The sequence below is a fragment of the Macaca fascicularis genome, chromosome 4 (assembly GCF_037993035.2).
Source record: "Macaca fascicularis isolate 582-1 chromosome 4, T2T-MFA8v1.1".
In the NCBI taxonomy this organism is placed as follows: Eukaryota; Metazoa; Chordata; class Mammalia; order Primates; family Cercopithecidae; genus Macaca; species Macaca fascicularis.
In genome coordinates, this window is record NC_088378.1 from 37,781,330 (window position 1) to 37,808,347 (window position 27,018).

A 27,018-nucleotide genomic window follows, 5' to 3' on the forward strand; every position below is an offset into this window, starting at 1 on the left:
TGATGTCTGAGCAGAGATCTGAATTATATCAAGAAGTGGGAGAAGAGCATCGGCATTAAGGGAAGAGGTGTGGAAAGGCTCTAAGGCAGGAAGGAGCACAGATGGTTCGAAGAATGTCAAAACGGTAAGTACAGCACAAGTGGAGGGAGTCAAGGAGAAAGTAGTAGGAGAGTTTGACCACACTAGATAATGCAGAATAACAGGCTTTATTCCAAATGCGATGGGAACCAATGAGAAGCTGATTGCAGAAATGGCACAAAAGAAACATGAAGCCCAGTGAAGAGGCTATGTTGGGAGGCCAGGCCTAGCATGACAGTCAACTGTTCCAGAATGGATGGGAGCAGTGACAACAGTGAGGGGTGATCAGATTCGGGATGTATTAGAAAAGCAGAACCAACAGCGCTGGTTAACGGATTGGGTATGGAGGGTAAAGAAAAGAGAGAAATCCACTATGCTTCCTAGTTTGAGGACCAGAACAAAATATAATGCTACTTATTCAGTTGGAGAAGCTTAGGGAATCATATGTTTTGGGTAAGAATATAAAGAATTATGTTTTGGACACGCTAACATTTGAGATCTCAATTAGACATTCAAGCAGAAACTTAAAATAACCAGTTACACCCACAAATCTGAATCTCAGGAGGGAAGTCGTGACTGAAGAATATAAACTTTAGCATACTGAAGGTGTTTAAAACCATTACACAGGGCTGGGCACAGCGGTTCATGCCTGTAATCCCAGCACTTTGGGAGGCCGAGGTAGGTGGATCACTTGAGGTCAGGAGTTTGAGACCAGCCTGGCCATCATGGTGAAACATCGTCTCTACTAAAAATGCAAAAATTAGCCAGGCATGGTGGCAGATGCCCTGTAATCCCAGCTACTCAGGAGGCTGAGGCAGAAGAATCACTTGAACCTGGGAGGCGGAGGTTGCAGTAAGCTGAGATCACACCACCACATTCCAGCCTGGGTTACTGAGCGAGACTCCATCCCAAAAAAAAAAAAAAAAAAAAAAAAATTTATACAGAATAAGGTCAGCTAGGAAAAGTGTACAAATGGAAGAAAAAGGAGAGCTGAGGCCTGAAACCTGAGGTGTGCCAACATTGAGAGGTCAGGGTTGGGAAGGAGCAATCAGTGAGGTAACAAATCCCAAGAGAGTGGTGTCATCTCAGATGCTCAAAGAAGGAAGCATTCAAAAAGGCGAGAGTGGTTGACAGTGCCAAATATTACACAGGGCACAGGCCAGGAGGTGACACAGAACTGACCTTTGGCTTGTCAAAAGGGGAGGTGAGTGGTTTTATGAACAAGAGCAGTTTCTGTGAAATAGTGAGGGTGAAAAGCTGATTACAGTAGGTTCAATATATTAAGAATATATTGAGTATGCCCAGTCATGGCAGGAATTTTACTAAAGAAGAGCAAAGAAGTGGGCTAGACGTGGGTATGCGGTCAACAGAGGGTTTGTTTTTATTTAAGACAAAAGGCCTTATACTTGAAGCCTCATGGGAATAATTTAGTTAGATAAAATAATGATGCAAGAGAGAGATGATAGTTGTGGAAGGATGAATGGGACCAGTGACCTTAGAAGAGCACAGGACTCCTCATTTGAACAAGAGAAAAGTTGATATACAAGAACATGTAAAGGTTGGTCAATTTGGTGATGCAAGGATGAGATCATATTCTTCTGAATGCTTCTGTTTTCTCAGTGAAATAACAAATGAGGTCACCAGCTGATAGTGAAGAATGGGAAAGTGAAGTTGAAAGTTTGATGACAGAGGAGATGACATCAATTTGCCTTCTCAGAGATGAGGAAAGCGAGTACACCAGGGAAATGGAGTAGGGCTCACAGAGATCACTTTCCCTGATTCCTTTCACGGCTCATGGCCAATCCTGAACAGACTGCCCACTTCCACAAAAACATGATTGTTTTAGAAAATCTAAAGAATCATCCTTCAGAACTGAGATGGGCTTTGAGTAACCATAAGCCTCAATTTACTCATTGCCACGTGCATAGAAAACTTGTTTCTTCCTAGTTTATGAAAAGGCACACTGATCATAGGAATAATGAGTAGGAAATCCTTTGAGAGGAGAATCATCTTCTGTATGTACAAAACAGAGGTGGGATCAGCCAAATACCCTTTCTGCAGGAGGAGTATCCTTCTCTTCCTGAGTGAAATTGACTAGAGATGTGAAGTGAACAAAAAAAGGTAACCTTTATATTAACACTAGTGTATCAAATTTTTATTTTCATATTTTTCATTTAACTAATGAAGCATGTCATGATTCGATTTCCAGCTGTTGACATTAGGGTTAAAATGAAAATGCATTTGAAGCAATTTAGGGAACTCCATAAAAAGCAGATTAAACCCCAGTACTATGTTTTGTCAACTTTTGGGGGCCCCCAAATAATTGAAATGCAGCAGTTACTGTATTAAATTTTTAGTTAGAATCAAAATAAATTTTTACACATAGAGTCATCCAGCCAAATAAGTCTAAAAGATAGGGAATAATATGATTAATGCCTTTTACATTTTTTACTTCTGGTTATATTTGGAAGATTTGAAATAAACCAGTGTCCATTATTTCTATGGAGATATGTGAGAATGTAGTTTTTAGAGGAAATCTGCCTGACTTAAATAATAAACAGACATGATATCTTTCTGTTGGGAAACGAAGAACAACTTGAGGTAAGAAGCAAACACAAAGAGAGTGTGTAAAGCCAAAGGCCCATAAATGTCCTCTGAGATGTTTGTAAATATTTTGTTTACTTGTCTGCTTTCTCTGTAACTTAGCAGTGTTATATGAGGGAAATGGCCAAAATTCCTAGAAACTACATTATACACTCACACACATTGAAGTTTAGCAAATCTTACAATCCCCTTGGCAAACCCTTTATGTTTTTCCTTTGGAAATATGATAAACTTATTTATTCTATTTGTCAGTTTTCCGTTTCTGAGTTTCTTCATTGAATTTGTTATCTTCTTTATGTAACCAAGCTGTCCCAAGCATTCTATGGCCACAACTGCAAAGAGAAATTAAGCATATGCATAATAATGAGGAATAGTAGTTTGCATAGCACAAGGTTTTGTTAATTGTAAACAAGATGAAGCAGTTATTTTAGCTTTAAATCATACTACATATTACTTAAACTATGTCTTCTGAATTGCCTTTAGGAAATACATTTTCTCCATCTCTGTGTAACAAGATGGATTTTTTCCCCTGCACTGAATGTCACATTCTGATGCTGGGATGTGAAGGTTTGGGAGAAGGCTGGCACAGTACGTCACCGACATGGTTAGGCTTTGTGTCCCCACCCAAATCTCATCTTGAATTGTAATCCCTATAATCACACGTGTCTAGGGAGAAACCAGACGGAGTTAATTGAATCATAGGGACAGTTTCCCTGATGCTGTTCTCACGATATGAGTGAGTTCTCATGAGATTTGATGGTTTTATAAGGGGCTCTTCCCTCCTTGCTCTTCATTCTCTCTTGCCTGCTGCCATGTAAGAAGTGTCTTTTCCACTTCCACCATCATTGTAAGTTTCCTGAGGCCTCCCCAGCTCTGCTGAACTGTGACTCAGTTAAACTTCTTTTCTTTATAAATTACCTAGTCTCGAGAATGTCTTCAAAAGCAGTATGAAAATGGATTAATACAGTCACTTAGGCTGGAATCCCTGCAGACCCAACTCTCTTGGCCTTCAGGTATGCCAGAGAGAAAATGATGGTATGAGCATGCAACAAAGGCAGGTGAAAGCAGCACAGGGAAACCAGACTGGAGAAACCACAAGTCAGCTAGCCATGGCAGTGGAGACCCTGTCATTGAAGGACTTTTTTATTTTAGTAGACAAAAATGAAGATACCACTAGAAAGACCACAACATCTGTGTTTCAGTGACAGTCACAGTGAGACTCCTAAGCTCTCCTGTTCTCTCAATGGGACAACAGGAAGTAGGACAGACTCATTGGACTATATAAAAATTTCAGGGAGGATCTCGAAGTTATTGTTGGAAGAAGATCTCTGGGAAAGAAGTAAGACATTTTCTTATTCGTAGACCACATGCTCAGTCATTTAATCTAAATACTATATACCCCAAGGTGAAATAAGAGATATCAGTTATATCTGCTAACTTAGAAACACAGGGAAAATAAATTCCTTTATTATAGTAATTCAGTAAGGGTCTAATAAATAGATTCTATCTAGATTTTGTAATACATCAAAAAAGAGGATTAAAGAAGTAGCACCAACCTTCTGAATCATGGTATTAATTAGATTTCCCTCTTTCCTTTTAAGGAAAAACAATTCTTTGCACATCATGACCACTCAACATTTTTTTAACTGAAGTATTCTGAGATTTTAAAGAATTGTTGAAACACGTTGCATTATCCCTAACTAACCATCTCGTCAGCTATAAAACAATCAATCATCAAGTTTAACGAGGATATTGTTGAATAAGTCCTATAGTTCCTTGAGAAACATTTTTTTGCATCAAAATGAATCTTTATGCTTAGATCTGCATATAATTTTGAGTTCAAAATACTTAATAGACTAATTAAATGTATACATTTTCTTCAGTACACAAATTAGAAAATCTTTGGATTAAGTCAATAAATTACTTCCAAAAGATAATTGTTAATGTGTGCTCAGTATTTTAGGAAGTGCTTTCACATACATGATCTCATTTGTTATTCACAACAACCTCATGGGTCGGGAATTTCCGTATTTCACAAAAAAGTTAACAAAGGCTCCAAGAAGATAATTAACGTAGACATTAGTAAGAGGCTAAATGTGGTTTCTTTGTATCCAGATGCCACGTCTTTCTTATGTTAATGCATAGTCTGACATAAAATAATGCTGTAAATATGTGGCAAAATTAAAAGGAGAACATAAGCATCCTTCTTGTAATCCCAGGGTTTACCCAGTCATCTAGCCTACCTTGCTTTTAAGCTGCCCGTGAGTCCTTTTGCTATATGACATTTCATGGGTGATCAACCTTTGCAGTGGATCTGGATCGCTATAGTTAACATCTAATAGGACAGCTTCCCTGTCATATTTCTCTGGCTCCCTGCCACACATTTACAACTGGTGGCCCTATTCCACTGGTCCTAGCTTATTGACCCAGAGGTAAATAGCTTCTTCACGTTGAGCCCATCAAATTCCTTCTAACTGAAATTTGGAATTGGTACAATAAAAGAAATAATCAGTGTCTCCTTTACTCAACCTAAATCATATATATCTTGAACCATGGAGTGACCAAGTTCCTCCTTCTAGACTTCAGGAAGAAAGAAGCACATATGTGAATTTCATGAACTTACCCTCCTAATAAATCCCACTTTTTTTCTCATACCAGAGCTGCAGAGATTTTATTATTTGTAACTAAAATCCCAAATAATGTATCTGATAATCCACCAAATTCATCTAGTCATCTTAATCCCTTCATCCTCAACCCTTGAGCAGAACTTCCAAAATTCATTTAGGTAGGTGATTATGAGCAGACAATAAAAATTCAGTTACTATAAACTGTGAGAATTTTTAAATTGAAAGTACTATAGATGAATTTGTGGTAAAGAATTTAGCGTTGCCTAAAGAGAGGTCTGGCCTTGCCCATGGCTACTTGGAAGGAATCTCTGAGCTCCTGGAATGTCATGCTCAATAGGAGTGTCTTTGTTTGTCTGGCAGACTTGAGTCATACTGGATAGCCTAACAATTTGATTTACAGTGGGGGCTGGAAACACCAGGTAGTTTTATTAGGCTACTGATTAAGTTAATAATAACAATGTCATTAGGGTAGGGACTTTGGGTCATGTGGTATCAGTTGACCTCTGGAGAGACGGGAGACTGAAATCAGCTATATGAGCAATCAATCATGCCTATAGGATGAAGCCCCAATAAAAACTCTGGACATCAAGTAAAAATCCCTGATTGGCAGTATTCCATGCATATTGTCACTCATTGACACTAGTGAAGTAATGTTGTCCTGAGTCAACCACAGGGGATAACTGGAAGCTCCCTCTTTGATGTACTCCTGTACATTTCCTATGTGTCTCTTCCTTTGGCTGATTTTAACCTGTTTCTTTTCCCTTCCAAAAACCATAACTGTGAGCATGACAGCTTTTAGTAAGTTCTGTGAGCCCTTTTCACAAGTTATCAAACCTGAAGTCGTTTTGGGAATCTGCTGAATTTGCAACTGGTATCAGAAATGACGGCAGCCTTGTATGCTCTGATCCCTCTAACTTCACAGTTAACTTACACAATGGATGACCCTACTTTACTAGACAAAGCAAGCTGTTTTCTATCACTTCTTTTAAAGTCTAAGAATAGTCCTCAAGTCTATTGGCAGTCTAGAGATCCAGAAGACTTTGCATTTTATGCATGCTTCTACAATTGATTTGATAACTGTGTTCATTGTATTTGTTACATTTCTCTCTGACCTTCTTGACTATAATGTTCTTGAAGACAGAAACTATGTCTTCTTACTCATTACAGCTCTAGTTACTAGCATAATACAGATACATAGGTGGCATTTAAAAATGCCAGGTGTCCTATGGATGAATGGCTGGAAGGAAGAAAGGATGGATAGGTGGATGCATAAATGAATGGTTGGTTTCATATCACAATCTTATAAAGTTATATGTACAATGTCCCAGTCCTAGACTTACAGGAAAATGCCTAAGTCAGCATTGAAAAACATTTATTTTGATTTTTTAAAGCCCTGATATGTAACTATTTTCATTATTACTTCCAATAGCTCCCATTAATTTGCTGAATATGTTATACATTCTTATTTACTTCTCATGGCAACCCAATGGCTTCAATATTATTAGTCCTGCCCTTAAGGAGTGTATGCCCCAACATGGGAGGAGAAGAGGATGCACAGAGGATGGTCCAATACAAACCGTGGAAAAGGCTGAGCAGCAGAAGAAAGCATCACAGGGTTCCTTAAAGGTCCCTGGTTAATGTGATCAAGGAAGATTTCCTAAAGGGAATGGTATAGAAACTCATGCTTGAAGACAGAGCAAGGGGTGGCCAGGTGCAGTGGCTCACACCTCTAATCCCAGCACTTTCGGAGGCCGAGGTGAGCAGATCACCCAAGGTCAGGAATTTGAGACCAGCCTGGCCATGATGACGAAATCCCATCTCTACTAAAAAATACAAAAATTATCTGGGGGTGGTGGTGTGTGCCTCTAATCCCAGCTATTCAGGAGGCTGAAGCAGGAGAATCACTTGAACCCAGGAGACAGAGGTTGCAGTGAGCTGAGATCATGCCATTTCACTCCAGCCTGGGCAACAAGAGCCAAACAGAAAGAAGAAAGAAAGAGAAAGAGAGGGAGAGAAAGAGAGAGAGAGGGAGAGAAAGAAAGAAAGAAAGAAAGAAAGAAAGAAAGAAAGAAAGAAAGAAAGAAAGAAAGAAAGAAAGAAAGAAAGAAAGAAAGAAAGAAAGAAGAAAGAAAGAAAGAAAGAAAGAAAGAAAGAAAGAAAGAAAGAAAGAAAGAAAGAAAGAAAGAAAGAAAGAAAGAAAGAAAGAAAGAAAGAAAGGAAGGAAGGAAGGAAGGAAGGAAGAGAGAGAGAGAGAAGGAAGGAAGGAAGGAAGGAAGGAAGGAAGGAAGGAAGGAAGGAAGGAAGGAAGGAAGGAAGGAAGGAAAGAGAGAGAGAGAGAAAGAAGGAAGGAAGGAAGGAAAGAGAGAGAGAGAGAAAGAAGGAAGGAAGGAAGGAGAAAGAGAGAGAGAGGGAGGGAGGAAAGAAGGAGAGAAAGAGAGAGGGAGAAATTAGGGGTATTTAGGCAATGTATTTCTTTTTTCCTATAAAGGAATGTCTGAGACTGAGTAGTTTCTAGGGAAAAGAGGTTCCTTTGGCTCATGGTTCTGCAGGCTGTACAAGCATGGCACTTCTAGTGCCCTAAAATCTTCTAGTGAGACTCAGCTTCTACTCAGCTTCTCAGCCTCTAGTGAGACCTCAGGAAGCTTTTACACATGGCAGAAAATGAAGAGGGAGCAGGCGTGTCACATGGCAAAAGAGAGCAAGAGAGAGAGAAGCAGAGGTTCCAGACTCCTTTAACAACCAGATCTCATGTGAACTAATAAAGCAAGAACGCTCTCATTACCGCAAGGGTGGAAGCAAGCCCTCATGAGGGATCTGCCCCCAAGACCCAAACACCTCCCACTAGGCCACCTCCAACACTGAGGATCACATTTTAAAATGAGATTTGGAGGGGACAAATATCCAAACCATATCAGGCAGAATAAGCAGAATGAAGAGAATCAGTATAAAATAGAGCGTGTTAGCCCAGTTTGGATGAAGTATACAAGTGAACATTTTGAGCCAGCTCTCTTTCTCTCAGTAGCTATGTAACTTTTTCACTTTCCTGAGCCAAACTTTTCTCCAAATATCTATATTTATAAAAATAACACCTAGCTCAGGCAGTTGTTATGTGGATTAAATAAGGAAATAACAGAGTGGTGCAGACTCAATAAATACATATTGTCTTTTGTTAATGGTGTAGTCATATGAGTTCTCAACCAGAGACAGTCTTCTGCTCCCTTTTCCAAAATTTGTGGACATGTTTATTATTTTATAAAGCCCAGAGAGTTCTCCTGGCATTTAGTGGATGGGCTCAGCATGGCTAAATGCTCTATAATTCCTGGGAAGTTATGGCTCAACAAATAATATTCCCTCCCAAAGGCCAATATTGTTTGCATTAAGAATTATGGGTAAGAATGGTAGAAGAAAAAGCTAGAGATGTAAAATGAGACTAGGTTACAGTAAACTTTGAATACAAGGCTACAGAGTTCACTTTGATAGATAAGGAGAAGCCACTGAACTTAAGCAGGAAGTAATAACACCAATGCTTTCAGAAGGCTAATGTAACAGGGGCTGGCAGCATAGACTGAAAGTGAGGGAGGCTGCTGGGAATGTTATAAGTTAGCAGGTGATCACCATTGCCCCTGCATGAAGCTCTAGAGGATTGCAGTGAGCCAAGATTATGCCACTGCACTCCAGTTTGGGAAACAGCAAGACTCTGTCTCAAAACATATACATATAAAATGAAAATTTTAAATAAAAAGTCTGTGAGGACAGAGAATATATTCGTCTCCTGTACTTTAACTTCATCACCTTCTGTGGTATCTGGCACCTAACTAGTATGCAACATTTGCCAAATAAAGATATAGGTGAAGCTATAATTGTGAAAAAAAAAGTGATCTCAAAAATAACTATTTAAAAAACATGTGAAAGAAAAGCATATTCAACAATAAAAAAATTATTACTTATTATTATTGCTGTTGCTACCATTTGCAGAGTACCTGTTACCTAATCTTCACAACCACACTGCAAGGTTGTAGATCTTATTACCCATAGTTTAAATAGGAGGGAAATTGTGTCTCTAAAATTTACACTACTAAAAAAATTCAGGGCTAGCGTTTAGCCCCCAACCTTTTGACTCCCTATTCCAAAATCTTTCTAGAACATCAACTTCTCTTCAGTGAGGGAGGGATGAGGAACCCTGACTATTGTGTTGCAACCTGGAAAGAGAGAGAACACATCAAACAGTTGCAGAGATAAGTCACGTGGCTTGGCAGGTTTAGCTTTCTAGGGTTACTTCGGTGAACAAGCAGATCTGCCTGAGAATCACAAGCCACCTCATATAGAGCCTGCGTTGAATGTCAACTTAGTTGCTTCATTCAAGGAGCCTTCCTAAGAGAGATCCCAGCTGTTGCTGCTGGCCTTAGCTTGGCCACTATCTTGCCTTAACTTTGACTCTTCTGTTTCTGATTGAAACTTCTGGCATACAATAGCCTATTACTTGTCTAGCTTCTTCAGCAACCGCCTCTGCTGATGTCACATAAATGCCGTTTACCTTTCAACAATGAGGAAGATGGGTGCCTCATCAAATTAGGCTTTTGCCCATACTTCTAAGGTTCACTATGTGAGAACTCTAGAAAGTTTCCTATCGATTTTATCTTCTAAAAATCTCTTGAACCTCTCTACTTATCACTTTATCTCCACTGCTACTATTGACAACTTTCCCCTGTACCATTTTAATAGCCCCTGATATGGTTTGGCTGTACCGGACCCGAATCTCATCTTGAATTATAATCCCCATAATCCCCAGGTGTCATGGGAGGGATTTGGTGGGAGGTAATTGAATCATGGGGGCGACTTCCCCCATCCTGTTATTGTGATAGTGAGTGAGTTATTAAAAGATCTGATGGTTTCATAAACATCTAGCATTTCCTCTGCTTGCTCGCATTCATTCTCTCTCCTGCCATCCTCTGAAGAGGTGCCTTCTGCCATGATTGTAAGTTTCCTGAGCCCTCCCCAGCCATGTGGAATTGTGAGTCAATTAAACCTCCTTTCTTTATAAATTACCCAGTCTCAGGTATGTCTTCATAACAGCATTAGAACGGACTAACACTGCTCCTTATCTGGATTTCTCTCATCCACACCTATTTCCCTCTCTAATTTATCCTCCACGATACAGCCAGAGCAATTGTTTAAATGCTCATATGGTCTTTCTCCATTTTTTCTTAAAATACCTTAAAAACTTACTTTGGGCTTAACATAAAATCAAAATATTTAGCACAGTTTCAGATCCAACAAGATCCAGACCTGGCTGAACTCAGGGGACACATCGTCCCTCACCTTCTGTGCCGTGGGCACATTCACCTTCCTTCAGGTCCTCACAGATGCTGTGCTCCTTCTCATGCCAGGACCATGATGCATGCGGTCCTGGTTTGCTGTGTGCCTGGTTGACTCCTACTCATCCTTCACATCACAGCTCAAGGGTTACTTCTTCACAAGGTTCTTCCCAATTTTTCAGCCTCAATCAGGTCTCTCAAGACTCCCAACTTATTTCCCTCATCATACAGATCGCAATCTGTGATTGTAGAGTTGTGTGTGATTATTTCATTAATGTCTAATTCCTCCACTATTGTATTATCAGTACCAGTACAGTGCCAGCTGGACCTCGATGAGTATTTGTTGAATAAGTAAATGAATGAGTTTACAATTTCAGAAAACAGAATGTGTTTCCTTAGGAGAAAATCCACACCATGTGGAATGCTTCGAAAGGACGTTCAATTTTGAATGATTTCATAATATTACTTTGTTTGTTACTCCATGAGTAATTTTATGTTAAGTAAAAAAATTTCTGTGGTTGAAAAATCAATAAATTAGTATGATTCGCAAGAAGAACAACAAAAATTTAACTTTCCAGTATTGATGAGGTTCTTTTCTGAGTATGTAACTTTAAGCTACTTTCTATTTATTAGTAAAAAGATGATATTTTAAAGTGCTTTCCTGCTTATCTAGATTTACAATATTTAAAAATCTTTGCTCTTCAAGTTTCATTTTTTCCTTTAAGGATTTTCAATCCAAAAGTTTAGTAATGAAGCATATATACAGTTCATGAACATGAACATATTTTAAGACTTTCGGGAAACACTCAAAACAAAAGCTATTTTGAGAATTAGGAAATAGCTTGTCTGAATATTGCCAAGTGAATTTGGAATAACCTTTTTGTGGGATGCAATAAAAAAGAAAGACAAAAACTTCAACATTCTCAGTTAGTTCAAGGTTACAAGAGAATGTGAACAAAAAGTATTTCTCATTCTGTTAACACTTGGACACACAAAACATAAAAACAGTGTCTTCTTTCACTTAAAAAAATTTGAAACACACACAAGGAAACTTTGACCTCCTTGCCTTTTAGCTTCTCTGGGAGAGTTCTGCATAGATTTTGACCCCTTTTTCTCCTGTCCAACTTTTTACTGTGTATTTAATGAGCCTTGGATACCTATGCATTCCAATATATCCATAATGAGTTGGCAGTGGGAGAGGAAGAACAGGCCTGCAGATGCTGCTTGTATAATGGACAATGCTGTGGTAATGTCAGGACTTCCCTCTCAGTTGCAAATGGAAGGAGAAGGAAAATGTTTCATTCATGACACATTAAACACAAATACCATTTTTATTTGTTTGTTTGATCGTTTTTATTTTTGTAGAGACAGGGTTTCCCTATGTTGTCCAAGCTAATCTTGAACTTCTGTTCTCAAGCGATCTTCCAGCTTCAGCTTCCTAAGGTGCTGGGATCACAACTGTAAGCCGCCATGCTCGGCCAAAATACCCTTTTTAAAAATAGATGGGTGCTGGCAGAGTCAGACCAAACAATTGCTCAGGACAACAGCAAATATTTAGGCAAAGATGATTCCAGCTCTTAAGAATTAGGAGCCTTATTCTGAACATCTATATCTTAATCAAATGTTTTACTCCATAATTAAAAGTCAGAGCCTCAAGTACTATTTTGTTCCTAAGCAATCTGCTAACTAATGTAAAAGTGTTATAAGGACTTTAAATAAGTAGGTAAAATAAATTACAGATTTAAAATAAAATAAAAATGTGTTTCAGGAGTGATTGCAGAGAGAAAGAACGTTACACAATATGCACCCCAGACCCAAAGGGAATTTAGAGTTTAAACCAAACATAGTGTGGCTGGCGCCCCTACTGGACAAGTGAGGCTCTGCACACGCAGCCTGTTGGGCCTGGGCAATACCTATCTACCTGGAGAAGTACACTTGGACACAAGAAAGGGAACATCACACACCGGGGCCTGTTGTGGGATGGGGGAAGAGGGGAGAGATAGCATCAGGAGATATACCTAATGTAAATGACGAGTTGATGGGTGCAGCACACCAACATGGCACATGTATACATATGTAACAAACCTGCACGTTGTGCACATGTACCCTAGAACATAAAGTATTAAAAAAAAAAAAAATTCTCGCATGCCAGTGGTGTGCATCTGAAGTCGCAGCTACCCCAGAGGCTGAGGCGGAAGGGTAGCTTGAGCCTGGGAGACGTAGGTTGAAGTGAGCCGAGATTCCCCCACTGTGCTCTGGCCAGGGCGACTGAGTGACACTGTCTCAAAAAAAAAAAAAAAAAATGCCAGGACCTGGGCCCTAGAGTCAAGGTATTTCCTAGAACCACAGTGCCAGCATGGTGCAGTAGAACAGCACAGTTGCAGAGGGGAGAACTGAGAGTGAAGAAGAAATCCAAAAATTGTTGCTATGTACTGGATTAAAAAGAATTATCCCGTGAAAGCAAAGACTCCCAGCTTGTGTCTGTCTTGGAGCCGACTGGACAGTCTGCCTCTTCTTTGCCTAATGCTTCCCTTTTATAGCATTTCGGTAAACTTCCTCCTGTAAAAATACATCTCAGTTTTTAGAAAAGAACCTTACAGCAAATAATCCAGCTCATTCATTATGACCTAAACACAGACATGAGGAAAATGCGTTTATTCAATATGGTGCCAAATATTATTAAATGTATTTGTATTAGTCCATTTTCATACTGCTGTAAAGAACGTCCCTGACACTGAGTAATTTATAAAGGAAAGAGTTTCATTGACTCACAGTTCCATATAGCTGGAGAGGCCTCAGGAAACGTACAATCATGGCAAAAGGGGCAGCCAGCAACTTCTTCGCAAGTCCGCAGGAGAGAGAGAGAGAAAAGCCCAGGGGAAACTGCCATTTATAAAACCACCAGACCTCTTGAGAACTCACTCACTATCATGAAGACAGCGTGGGGGAAACAGCTCCCATGATCTAATCACCTCCTGCCACGTCGGGATTATGAGGATTACAACTCGAGATGAGATTTGGATGGGGCACAGCCTAAACCACATCAGTATTAAATATGCTACCGAATAGAAATAAATAGATTTATTTAGCATACTATTAAATGTGTAAGTCAATACATTTATTCCATGCACTATTAGTTTTATAAATTGGAAAATATACTAAAGCAAGAGACTGAAAGAAAGCTAAGTAATTTTTTTAGAAAATCTGATGACATTTTACTTATAATTCACAAAGTATGAACACTGTGTACAGTAACAGAAGCAAGCTGTGATAGGACAGAGTTAATAAAAACCCAATGATAATCTCAAATTGCCCAAAAAACTATGGCAACTCATCAAAAATAGAGTATCTTCCCTAATTTTAGCCTTTTTGGAAGTAGCAGTAGGTTAACCTCTTTCAACTGATGAAAAAACCATAGCCAAGCCTCCTGGGATCACAACTACTTAAGCAGCAAAACAAGGAATGGAACTCCAGTCATGTTAAGGCACCAAAAATCAAGATCTTTACTCAACATACAGTCTCCATCCTATGAGTTTGCTCCCAGAAATCTCATTTTTCTAAAATCTTTCCCATCTTTGAAAGTGGTCATTATATCAGCTACTTTTTCAGACTTTTGTAGTACATAGCATATATCTGTTTCTACTTTAATTATGTATTAGCATTTTAATGATTGAATAATTAATTTTCATGTAAAATAAATAAGTTAAAATCTGTACTGGTTAAAATAAACTAAACTTATGTAATCAATAGACCTGGACATTTTAGTGAGTTAAAGCAATAGCCGTTTATTTCTCACATATGTAGGAGCAGAGGGCTGGTATTCATACTAGTGGGCCTCTCTCCACAATCTACCATGTGGCTCTCCTATCTTCTAGTGATGCATCATCATCTGTATCCAGTGGGCAGAAACTGGAGAAGAGCATGGAAAACCACACAGGTACACTTATAAAAAGCCTCAGCCAGCCCAGATCTGACACAAGTCACTTTCACCCAAAAGCCAAGGAAGAAGTCTTAGCGTTTACCTGGCAATATTCCCTTCACTAAAGCAGAGAAGAGACTGGACTCAGGTAGACAGCTGACGACCACAGTCATTCTCTCAAATCCAGTACGTAAGGCTTATGTCTTAGTCAATAAGGTAAAAAGAAAATTGATAAGGTAAAAAGTCAAATCTCAGAAAAATGCTGAGGTTTTACCCTTGTACTTACTGAATCCACCCATTATTTATTAAAAGCTTGTGCTGAATGCCATAATAAATCCCTGACTTCACACAACTTATATAAATTAGCAAAGAATATAAGACTGTACAATTAAAGTTGCACAAATAAAATTTTTAAATCCAAAGCATACTCAAATTGAAATGAACTTTCAGTATCACCCAAAGCATAAAATTACTACTTAAAAAAAAGTAGTCAATAATACACATTCCCTGAGCATATGATTTGCACAAGACACTGTTCTGCAGTGCTCTGAGTACACACAAGTACAGTATTTGCATCCTAATAGTTTCTCTCTAATTGTGGAACTAATCATTGAAGGCAGTCTATGATTTGTTTTTCAATTTTAAAATCGGCAATGCTGCTGCCACACATCTGAGCTAAGGTTATTTCCTTGTTATATGTAATCCTGCTCTCTTTTCACTTTTTGCTTCTGTTTTTGATTATTTTTATTTATAGAGTTCCCCTGTCCTGAACACACTACTTCTTCATCAAATATATCAGGTATATATATAATTCAGTCTTTGTCCCTTCTATCACCACATCTTGTAGACAAAGCAAGAAATGCCACAGTCTTGGTCTAATTACTGCTTAGCCAAATGAGTACATGCTGAGCCGTGTAAGCCCAAATCAACAGGCCACCCACCAAGAGAGTAAAAAGAAGACCCTGAGTCCTCCCACAGAGACCTGGAAGAGCTTTTGATGGAAACAGGAGATAATTGTGTTTTGCCATTGGCAAATGCATATAGTACCTAGCGCAGCAACACATATGTTTAGTGTTTAATATATATTACTGAAAGTGTGATAATGAAAAGAAAAATAGTGGTTTGACAGACATATAGCCCAGTGTCTTCCTCCAAACTTTCTCCCCACATTTCTGAAGGAGCAATTCTAGGAAGAAACTAGTGGAGAAAAAATATATGGTCATTTACATTAGGCCACTTATATTTGACTGAGGCTTTTCAAACTAAGATTCAAGACACATTTAAATTAAAAGGTTGTGAGCCTCTAACTGGATTTCAAAATATTAAAAAATATATACCTTTTTTCTACTATCTTGTAATGCTCCAGGCAGTTTTTCACTTCACAGAATTCCTAGTTTGTTTTTAATGTTACATTTTGCCAGTTGGAAGCAAGTAGAAACTTGCGGATGTGCTACAGATAAGTAAGTCTCAAATGTGAGCTGATAAAGAATATCAGAATCTCTGCAGAGATAATGGAGCTAGGAATGTGTAGTTTGGAAAAACTCCCCAAAATGATTCTACAACTCCCCCACCCTCATCCTCACGTAGAACTACTGTTTGAGCTGTTACTTCATAATGAGATCAAACTGCTGTCATAGATGTGGAACACCAAGACAAATGGCTAGAAATCTTGTACATGGAAACAGTGGCCCACCCAAAGTTTGACTTTCCCTAGGAAGTTATAGAGAAATGAGGAGGTATCAGAAGATCAGTCAATAAAAGAAAAATTTCTTGAAAAGACATATGGGTGGGATGAGAATGAATGATTCTTACTTTATCTGTAGAAACTGAATTTTGCTGCAACTAAGAGAGACCTGGATAATAGTGATTTACACAAACAAGATTTTGTTCTGTCAAGAAAACTGATATTCAGCAGTCCAGCCTGATGCAGTGGCTTCATGAGCTCTTCAGCAACCCAGACACCTTCCAGGTCTTCTTTGGCAATTTTAGTGCTGGTAACTCCTTCATGTCATCATCCAAAATGGCTGCCAGAGGTCCAGACATCACGTGTATATCTGAGTTCCAGGAAACTAGACAGAGGGAGAAAAGAAGGGCATGCATGCTCACTTTAAAGAAGACTTCTAAGAAGAACCACCTAAAATTCCCCAACCTACTCCCAAAGCTCACTGGGCTGCTTTCAGGCCTGGAAAATGCAGTCTTTAAGCTGCAAAATGCTATGACAAAATCAGGTATTTATATTAAAGAAAGGAGAAGGATAATTGGGAGATAATAGCTTCTGCCTTAGAGACCTTTAACAACCTCAGAATCATTCATAAGATTAAATTTATATAACATATATGTAAATTAGAAATACCTATGAATTTGCATTCATTGGAAATCATTTGGAAAAAAACTAATCCAAAATTTGGGGTTGTATGAGATTTATATCAATCAAATGTCAATGTAAAAGACTGACATAAAATCAGTCAGGTTAGGATCAATAAGCTTATCTTCTCCTTAGCCATAAGTCTCATTCTTAATCTCAGACTTTAAATTGTTTGTAATTATTTTTTCATATAAATTCAATGATTACTATCAAGTTTTTCTAAGCATCCAAAATTGACCTGCAGCACTGATGCTTCAAAGTTAACTTATATTTCTGTGATTTCATAAGTATAAAACAGGACTTTCTCCATTGTTTAAGATAAACAATACATTCACCTTTTTGAATAATTAGGTATCTCCTATCTGATTTTCACAACATAACAATGTGACTGCCCAACACTAAACAATATCTTAAGAATATAAATAGTTCAATAGATGATGGTAAGAAGAGTGATATTAAAGATAATAATTTATAAAGGTAGCATGAAGCCAAATATTAAACAAATAAATAACCAATTTTTAACTGTCTAATATATTTAGGGACTTTAATGAGTGATTAGGTCATCTTTGATATAAACACATCTTAGTTATTGAAATAATACTCAACAAATTCCTTCCTTATTCAATTTGGCTTTGTCCATTTTCATTAGATTTGAAATCCGTATGGATGGAACTCACAAGAAATATGAGTTTAATTGAGGAATTTCAATGAAAGAAAATGCTTAAGAAAAAAATGAATTAAATAGAACAACTTCAGAGTAAAAGACTTCCAGGATCTTGTCCTACACTCTACTCATTTCCATTGACATACCCTAGCCTTTGCCATTACCAATTGCAGCCTTTCTAGAATCTCAACTTTAAGCAGCCCATTCTCTGACCAACAGCTTCTGTTTTTGCAATGTATTCCTTCTACTTCAACTTCACCAATCCATTTACAGTACCGTCTTCTCACTGTCTCTCAATGCCCCCATTTCCTCACATCTCTCCTTACCCACCTAAAATTCCATGGTTGTTAACTGTAATTGCTCCCCTGAATATACCCCCAAACACTTCATCCTCCTTTGCCTTGCTGAATTTGCTAGGAAAACCTCCAACCATGGTTATATGCATCTTTCCATCACTCCACACCTACATTACATCCAACTGAACATAGATGGAGAAAAACACACAACTATGTCAAATCTTTAGCAGCTCTTTCCCCATCCTCGCACTCAGTGGATGACCTGACTTCCATTTTTAATGAGAATAACAGAAGCAACCAGAAGTTCTACAAGCTCTCACCCCATACCCATCTATATCCACGTACTTTCCTTCCCATCCTCTTCCTGTAAATGGATTGTATGTGGTCCTTCATCTCCATCTGTGTACCACATCCCATCTCTTCTGGCCTATTAAATGACATGTCTCCAGCAATTTTCCCTTCCTCACCTGCGTCATCAATTGTTTTTCTTCTCTTGGATCATTTCATTAGCAAATCAGTAAGTTTTCACTTTACCCATCTCTCCAAAAAAAAAAAAGCAAAACACAAACACCTTTTTGCCCCATTTCCTTCCTTAGTACATTAGTCTGTTTTCATGCTGTTGATAAAGACATACCAGAGACTAGGAAGAAAAAGATATTTTAATGGAGTTCCATCTCCACATGGCTAGGGAGGCCTCACTATCATGTCAGAAAGCAAAGAGGTGCAAGTCACATCTTACATGGATGGCGGCAGACAAAGAAAGAGCTTGTGCAGAGAAACTCCCATTTTTAAAACCATCAGATATCATGAGACCCATTCACTATCACAAGAACAGCACGGGAAAGACCTGTCCCCATGATTCAATCACCTCCCACTGGGTCCTTCCCACTGGGTGCCTCCCACAACACATGGGAATTATGGGAGCTACAAGAGGAGATTTGAGTGGGGACACAGAGTCAGACCATATCACCCAGCTATCACTCTCTGCTCCATATTACAGGAAAGCTCCTTGGAGGTGTTATCTATATTTGCTGACTCACTCTTTTCCTACCATTCCCTCTTGAACCCATTTCATTCAGGCTTTCCTACAGACCACTTTGTCTAAGCTGCTCCTGTCATGATCATTGGTGACCTCCACATTGCTGCATCACAAAGTCAATTCTCAGTCTTAACCTCACTTGATGTATCAGTACCATATGACAAGCTGATCATTCTTGAGATACTTTTTTCACTTTGCTTAAAGGATAATATGCTCTCCTAGTCTTCCTCCTCTTTTATGGCTGCTCCTTCTCAGTCTCATTTATTCATTGTTGGAATACTCCCAAGCCCAGTTCCTAGGCTTCTTATACATCTACACACTCCCTTGGTAATTTTGTTCAGTCTCAGGCTGATGACTCTCAAATGTAGATCCTTACCCACGACCTCTTCCTTGAACTCCAGCTCTTTATAGACAACCAGCTACTTGACAGCTCCACTTGGATGTCTAATAGGCATCTCAAATCTCACTTACCTAAACTGAGACTCCTGGTCTCTCCATACGCATCCAACACCTGCTCTTCCAGCAGACATCGCCATCTCAGTTAATGCCCACCCTATCTGTATTGGTCAGGCTCAGCTGGGTTCTGCTGCAGCAATAAATGAACTGAACACTGTACCAGTTTCCAAAAGCAAAGGTTTATTTCTTGCTGCCTGTCTCCTGTAGTTGCCATCCACATCAGCTTTACTCCAGGAGCCAGACTGACAGAGCAACTTTTATCTGGAAAATTGCTGGGTTTGTGGCAAAAGGAAAAATGACACATGAACCAAGTGCTGGCTCTTAAAGCTTCTGACCACTTCCATTGATCAAGCAAGTCAAATGGTTTCCCATTTTCCACAGGGAAGGGGTGTATTGTCCCCTTACAGGAAGGGAGCCTACATGGAGTAAAACTAAAATATTTGGTAAAGAGTAAAACAATCTAGCACACTGGTCCCCCAGTTGCTCTGGCTAAAACTCTTGGCTCCTCTCTTGTTCTCAAATCAAATCCATCAATAGATCTGCCACTCTAGGTTCGAGCGCCCTGGTCCAGACACCATGTACAGGTTTCTATCCTGTCTTCTGGTTTATACCCTTTCTCCACTAGCCTATTCTCCAGATAGTGGGCAAAAGTGAACATTTTATTTATTTTAATTATTAAAATTTTAGTTTAATAAATTATCTTCTTTTGGAATTCTACAACACTATTTGATAAGTATTTTCAACTTTTATTTTAGAATCAGGGATATATGTGCAGGTCTAATCATACCTTTGTTATAAAGGTACTGAGCATAGTAGACAATAGGTGGTTTTTCACTCCTTGCCCCTCTTCTTCCCTCCTCCCACTTGTATTCCCCAGTATCTATTGTTCCCATCTTTAAGTCCACGAGTACCCAATATTTAGTTCCCACTTATAAGTGAGAACATGTAGTATTTGGTTTTCTGTTTCTGTGTTAGTTTGCTTAGAATAATGGTTTCCAACTGCATCCATGTGGCCACAAAGGATATGATTTAATTCTTTATGGCTGCATAGTATTCCATGTTGTACATGTACCACATTTTCTTTATTCAATCCGCCATTGATGGGCACCTGGGTTGATTCCATGTCTTTTCTATTGTGAATAGTGCTGCAATGAACATATGGGTGCATGTTTTTGGTAGAACCTGTGGGTATGTATACAGTAATCAGATTGCTGGGTCCAATAGTAGTTCTTAGCTCTTTGAGAAATCTCCAAACTTCTCTCCACAGTGACTGAACTCATTTACATTCCCACCAACAGTGTATAAGCAAGTGTCAAAAGTGATCATTTTAAAACACAAGTCAGATTCTGTTATGCTTCTGCTCAAAAGTCTCAAATGGCTCCCCCTCTCACTCAGGGTAAAAGCCAACATGTCTCCAACAACCTTGTAAATTCTGACATGATCCTTTCATCCATCACCTCCCTGACTCCATTGCTGCTTTTTCATCTCCAGTTCGCTCTCTTCCAGCTATGCGGACTGCTCTGTTGTCCTCAAACAGACCAAGCACATTCCAGCCTCAGGACATTCACACTTGTAGTTTCCCCTTCCTGAAATGTACTTCTCCCAGAATTCCACACAGCTCACTCTCCAATCTTCTTCAGGTATTTGCTCAGATGCCACTTTTTCAGTTAGTCTTTACCTGTCAATCAATTTAAAATTTTACCCCCATCCCTCACCCTGAAACTCCCCCTTCTCTTCCTTTCTTGTTTCCACAGCACTCATCCCTATGCAATCTTCTGGTGTATTTTCACTTATTGTCTCTCTGTTCCACTAGAATATAAACTCCTTGACTGTATGGATTTTTGTCCATTTTATTCATTATTGTAGCCCTAACATACTTTATCTGGATCAATTGACAATAACCATTTATTTAATGAATAAATTCGTGAATGATTCAAACTATAGAAAGCTTTGAGGAACTCAAACATAGAAAGATGTAACTTAAAGAAACAGAAGAAAATACAGTAAATATTAATAAATATTGTGCATTCACACAAACCCAAGAAGCTTGCTGGGTTATCTGTCCCAAACTGGAGAAAATGAAAAGAATCTGAGTGGGGAAATAACACTAAGAAAAAGCACTAAAAATGTTATTTCTAAAACTATAATATTAATGACCAAGGCAAAACTCTAAAGTTCCCTGTTTCATTTATTACAGAATGCTTAATTTAAATTCCAATTTGAAAGTATATATATTTTAACTATTTATCTCTGCCAAAGCAAGAAAGTAGTAGACTATCTCATAAATAGCCGTGCCACTCTAGGTGGTAAATCAAAACTTACTTTACTTCTGATTCCAGACTAACAGGAAAGCCTTTTGGCTAGATTAATTATCTGCATCCTAGGCTGGTATTGTCTTAGTGCAGGATTTCTCAACCTCAGCACTATTCACATTTGTGAGCTAAGTAATCCTTGTAGGAGGATACTGTTCGCATTATACAATGTTGAACAACATACCTGGCCTCTACCCACTAGATGCCAGTAGCACTTCCCCAGTTGTGACAATAAAAAATGTTTACAAACATTACCAAATATCTTTGGGGTGGAGGAGGGAAAGGGACATCATCTTCTTTTCAGAACCCTGCCCTAGAGTATGACAATGCCCATCAAGTCAGCACTCTCATATGGTTTCAAGTTGTGACCTATAAAATGCTCTGTGGGATTATTAGAAATTACTGCACCAAACTAGGCAAGCAGATTCTAGAAGTATGATGTGGGGAAACAATGAAAAGGCTCCCTTTCAAATAAAGCACTCCTGATTTTTTTTCCTTAAAATTACTTTGTCTTAGAAGTATAGAAAGATGTTGCCTGGAAGGCATACCTTATTATTAAGGCCTATTGGCCATTAATGCTTTAATGATGGTCTAGGAACAGAGCTCAAAACCAAGAGGAAAGACAAAAGAAGTTTTAACAGAGAAAATGAAAGAAAATTCTAGAACATGAAATGGAGTCTCTACAGTAGGTAATCTTATTTAAGGAAATACATGAGGTTTCTGGCTTCATGGTAAGAAAGAGAGGATTACTTTCTGAGGGAAAATTCTGCGTGTCAACAATGTATTTAGAAATGGCTCTGCTAGTAACCTCAACTGAGGAAAAAATAAAACTGAAGTTATCAATTAAAACTACTACGATAGCTTTTAATCAATATTAAATAACTAATTTTATTATTTTTATAGTCTGTACTAGCATTTCAAGTTTAAATGAATTGAAAATGAAATTATTCAAAACTGATAAGAACTCTGACATAAGTACATTAGTCAAATCTGAAATACTTTTGAAATCTTTTAAATGAACTCATCAAGTATTAAAACTTTTTAAAAATATCTTCTTAAGATTTTTATGTCTAAAAAACTTTTGTTTTCCTTTTCTAGCAACTGTTACATTCTCAAACTTAATGTTAAAAAAGGAAATGAGTAAAATAACTGTTTATGCCAGAGAGGAGCCCTTACTCTGAGCAGAACAACCAGCAATACTGACTCAATTCTTCTTCTGGAAACCACAAATAAGAGTTATTAGATATTTAAAGCATTTGAAGATTTTAAATAAATCAACTTTTAACTCTTTATAAAGTATATTATCAACGTCAGAGAAATGCAAATTAAAACCACAATGAGATACCACCTCACACCAGCAAGAATGACGCTTATCAAAAAGACAAAAAATAACAGATGCTGGTGAGGATGCAGAGAAAAAGGAACCATTACACACTATTGAGGGGAATGTAAGTTAGTACAACCTCTATGGAAAAACAGTATGGAGGTTTCTCAAACAACTCAAATAGAACTACCATTCAATCCAGCAATCCCACTACCGGGTATCTATCCAAATGGACAGAAATAATATATCAAAAAGATACCTGCACTCGTATGTCTATTGCAGCACCATTCACAATAACAAAGATAGGGAATCAATCTAAGTGTCCATCAGTGGAAGAATGGATAAAGGAAATGTGGAATATATACACAATGGAATACTATCAGCCATTTAAGAAGGAATGAAATCATGTCCTCTGCAGCAACATGGATGGAAATGGAGGTCATTATCTTAAGCTAAACACTCCAGGAGCAGAAAGACAAATATCTCATGTTCTCATTCATAAGTTGGTGCTAAAAACAAACAAAAAATGTCTTAACATGGATGTAGAGAGTAGAATGATAGATAACAGACACTTGAAAGGGTGAAGGGGTGTGAGAGAGAAGGATGATTTGGAATTAGTTAATAGGTACAATGTGCGTTATTTGGGTGATGAATACCCTAAAAGCCCTAACTTGACCACTACACAATCTATGCATGTAACAAAATTGCATGTGTAGCCCATACATTTGTACAAATTACAGGAAAAAAATAAAATATGCTATCAAATTATTGACTCTGTATTTCTTTCTCTCCAATGAAGACATTCTAGCATTGAAATATGCATGGTTCCTATAATTTAAATCCATTTTTCAATTCTACATTGTAACTGGAAGAACTGGTGTAAATAAATCTAAATGTACACATCATTAGAAACTTTATTCCAGTTTCCAGAGTAATTTAAATCTTCTCAACTCCACCTGACTTTGTACTAGAGCTATATTCAAGGAGCAGAATTGATTTGCTTCATGTTTCTATCCTCATCCTGAAAAAATACACAAATTAATTACAACAAGACCAAAAGTAAAAAGTTAATGACATTTTTTAAAACTTCATATATCTTTGAGTCCACAAATTGGATAACTGTTCTCTAAAATTAAATACTAGTCACAATTATATGTACTTTAAAGTACTCTTAGACTAACATCTAAATATAAATTAATAAACCAAAAGAATATTTGCCTTCATCTGTTTTAAAAACTCTTAAAATATGCTTTTGTTTAATATACGTCACTTTTATATGTGTACTTTTTTTTTTTTCTTTGAGATGGAGTCTCGCTCTGCTACCCAGGCTGGAGTGCAGTGGCCCTATCTCGCCTCACTGCAATCTCCACCTCCCAGGTTCAAACGATTCAAGTGCCTCTGTCTCCGAAGTAGCTGGGTTTACAGGTGCACACCAAAATGCCCAGCTAATTTTTTTGTATTTTTGGTAGAGATGGGGTTTCACATGTTGGCCACGTTGGTCTCGAACTCCTGGCCTCAAGAGATCTGCCCACCTTCGCCTTCCAAAGTGCTGGGATTACAGGCGTGAGCCACCGCACCCCAGCCTATGTTTACATTTTACACTACAGTTAGAAATCAGTTTTAAAGGGAGAAAATATATGGCTCATCCATCAGTAGTGTGAATTAAGGCTGTCAGTTTAAGAAGAAAATTATGAACACAGCCCAAGTTCTCAAGTACCCATTTACAAAGGATCTTCCATTCTTCTGCCAAAGCTGATTTTTTTTGTTTTTTGTTTTGTTTTGTTTTTTTGAGACGGAATCTTGCCCTGTAGCCCAGGCTGGAGTGCAGTGGCGCCATCTCGGCTAACTGCAAGCTCCGCCTCCCAGGTTCACGCCATTTTCCTGCCTCAGCCTCCCAAGTAGCTGGGTTTCACCGTGTTAGCCAGGATGGTCTCAATCTCCTGACCTCGTGATCTGCCTGCCTCAGCATCCCAAGTAGCTGGCATTACAAGAGACTGCCACCACACCCAGCTTTTTGTATTTTGAGTAGAGACGGGTTTCACTGTGTTAGCCAGGATGGTCTCGATCTCCCAACCTCGTGATCCGCCCTCCTCGGCCTCCCAAAGTGCTGGGATTACAGGTGGGAGCCACCGCACCTGGGCCCAAAGCTGATTTTTTAAGAAACTGTGTTAAGAAATAGAGCAAAAACAAATACGCAGCGGTTTCCTATGAAATGGCTTACAATGTGCATATTCTTGAGTGATTTTAAAAGTCTCAGCTTTTATTTAGTTGTATTTGCAACTGTTTAGTTAATATTTATTGACTTGTGCATAACTCTCAGGAATAGGAATGTATCTGTGAGTGGAGAGAAGTTTCCTGGTGCACTCAAATGAACTGTTTACTTCCTTTGCTAACTCTCATGTCTGGTTGGGGATCTAGAAGTTTCTAAGGCCCAAAACAGTCACCTGGAATACTGTGCCCAGGGGAATGGGTTACATTGTTTGGGTATGTGTCCTATTGGAATCATAGAAAGAGCTTTCTTTGTTTTATTTTAGTTGGTACTAGCCAGTTCTATTGCTTGTGGCTAGCATTAAAAACTAAGAGCCCTGAAAAAGGTACACAACATTCCATAAGAGATGAAAAATGAATGAGACCAGCCATGAGATGCGTGACACAATGCAAATACAAGTTAAGAGGATGCTGTGACTAGCTGAATACCAGAGACAGTAAGGCAAAGGTAGTTTTGGTTGCATGGTGACAAAATATTTAAACTCAAAATACTTTAATCTGAATTAGCAATACGCACATCCTTGCCAAGCAAAAGCAAAGCATAAAACAAAAATAAACTTGTGCTGTGTTTCCTATCTCAGATAATATTACAAACTCAAGCCACTTTATCCCCAATTTCTAGCTCCCTAGACCTTCACAGTTATTAGTCACCATGTCTTGTCTATCATACCTCAAAATGTTTATCAAGTAAATACTTTCCTCTCCATTTTCATCATCATTGCCTTGTTTTCAGCTTTATCCTTTTTCCAGTCACATATCATGACAGTCTCCACCATGCAACCTACACTCCTGCTTCAACAGACTATTTGCATGTACCAGAAACACCAAGTATTCTCTGGCTGCTCTTTGAGTTAACACCGTGTTACCTCTGTTCATCCTTCAAGATCACCCACACCCCTTACTTCTAGAAGAATTAGCCCTTGTCTTTTTAGCATCCTTCTGATCCTATATTCTCATAGCATTACCATGTGCATTACAATTAAAAGATGATAACTTCTATCTCTTCTAATACAAAATGACTTCTATTAAGGGCAGGACTTGTCTTATGCGACTTTTTATATCTAGTCGCTTTAACAAGGTTCAGCACCTGATTTTTAAAAATCAGTAATTCGTTTAGTTTAAATAATCGACTGACCACAGAACAACTGATTAACCAATAAAGCACTTAAAATTAGCAATTTGAGGTAAATCTATTCATTGATAACTTACATAGGATTTAGTTTGGTTTCAATGCTTTTCACAAGCTTTATCCATACTTTACAATGCTCTCATAGGTATCAATTCATGTTAGAAGAAATCAAGGAAGAAATTGCAGTAAAATCTTCATTCTTATCAGATGTGCTTGATAAACCACCACTTTCCTCATCTTAAACAGCAGGTAGTTCCTGGGGTTATGGACCTTACACCATCTCAGCATTCAAATGAGTGTTATTACCAAAACAAATAAATAAATAATTTAAAAAACCTTCACACAACATTTGGACAATGTCAGAAAGAAAAATTGATACTAAGAAAACTTAATAAATTCACTTCCTAAATGTTGAACCTGCTCTTAATTTTATATTAACTTTTATTTCACTAAATAGAAGGGTTTTTCATATGCCATGTACATTTATATTTTCATCAAGAATAAGAAGCATCATTTGACTAGAACTGTAATTATGTTTTCTTTTCCTCAACATGATAAAAGTGTTGAAGTAGTTTTCCTAAGTGCTGTATAAAACCGGTTAAGAAACCAGTTTTCGGCCGGG

At 38.2% G+C, this 27,018-nt stretch overlaps 1 long non-coding RNA gene across 1 annotated transcript in view; it reads right to left on the reverse strand.

The window, feature by feature from the left end:
• Positions 1-13,690: 13,690 nt before the first annotated feature.
• Positions 13,691-27,018, reverse strand: part of LOC135970541 (uncharacterized) — a 71,882-nt gene continuing 58,554 nt past the window's right edge. Inside the window, exon 2 of the long non-coding RNA XR_012433451.1 lies at positions 13,691-16,612. This is a non-coding gene — a long non-coding RNA (uncharacterized lncRNA). The remainder of the gene's footprint in view (positions 16,613-27,018) is intronic.